The sequence below is a fragment of the Arachis duranensis genome, chromosome 2 (assembly GCF_000817695.3).
Source record: "Arachis duranensis cultivar V14167 chromosome 2, aradu.V14167.gnm2.J7QH, whole genome shotgun sequence".
In the NCBI taxonomy this organism is placed as follows: Eukaryota; Viridiplantae; Streptophyta; class Magnoliopsida; order Fabales; family Fabaceae; genus Arachis; species Arachis duranensis.
Genome location: NC_029773.3, coordinates 80,579,335 through 80,580,367, shown reverse-complemented (window position 1 = coordinate 80,580,367; position 1,033 = coordinate 80,579,335).

Genomic DNA, 1,033 nt, shown 5'->3' with positions numbered 1-1,033 from the left:
TTGTGGCCTCCCAACACCAAACTTAGAGTTTGACTGTGGGGGCTCTGTTTGGCTCTGTTTTGAGAGAAGCTCTTCATGCTTCCTCTCCATGGTGACAGAGGGATATCCTTGAGCCTTAAACACAAAGGACTCTTCATTCACTTGAATGATCAATTCTCCTCTGTCAACATCAATCACAGCCTTTGCTGTGGCTAGGAAGGGTCTGCCAAGGATGATGGATTCATCCATGCATTTCTCAGTCTCTAGGACTATAAAATCAGCAGGGATGTAATGGTCTTCAACTTTTACCAGAACATCCTCTACAAGTCCATAAGCTTGTTTTCTTGAATTGTCTGCCATCTCTAGTGAGATTCTTGCAGCTTGTACCTCAAAGATCCATAGCCTCTCCATTACAGAGAGAGGCATGAGGTTTACACTTGACCCTAGGTCACACAAGGCCTTCTTTAAGGTCATGGTGTCTATGGTACAAGGTATTGAAAACTTCCCAGGATCTTGTCTCTTTTGAGGTAATCTCTGCCTAGTCAAGTCATCCAGTTCTTTGGTGAGCAAAGGGGGTTCATCCTCCCAAGTCTCATTTCCAAATAACTTGTCATTTAGCTTCATGATTGCTCCAAGGTATTTAGCAACTTGCTCTTCAGTGACATACTCATCCTCTTCAGAGGAAGAATACTCATCAGAGCTCATAAATGGCAGGAGTAAATCCAATGGAATCTCTATGGTCTCAGTAGGAGCCTCAGATTCCCATGGTTCCTCATTGGGGAACTCATTGGAGGCCAGTGGACGTCCATTGAGGTCTTCCTCAGTGGCATTCACTGCCTCTTCCTCCTCTCCAAATTCGGCCATGTTGATGACCTTGCACTCTCCTTTTGGATTTTCTTCTGTATTGCTTGGAAGAGTACTAGGAGGGAGTTCAGTAATTTTCTTGCTCAGCTGTCCCACTTGTGCCTCCAGATTTCTAATGGAGGACCTTGTTTCAGTCATGAAACTTTGAGTGGTTTTGATTAGATCAGAGACCATGGTTGCTAAGTCAGAG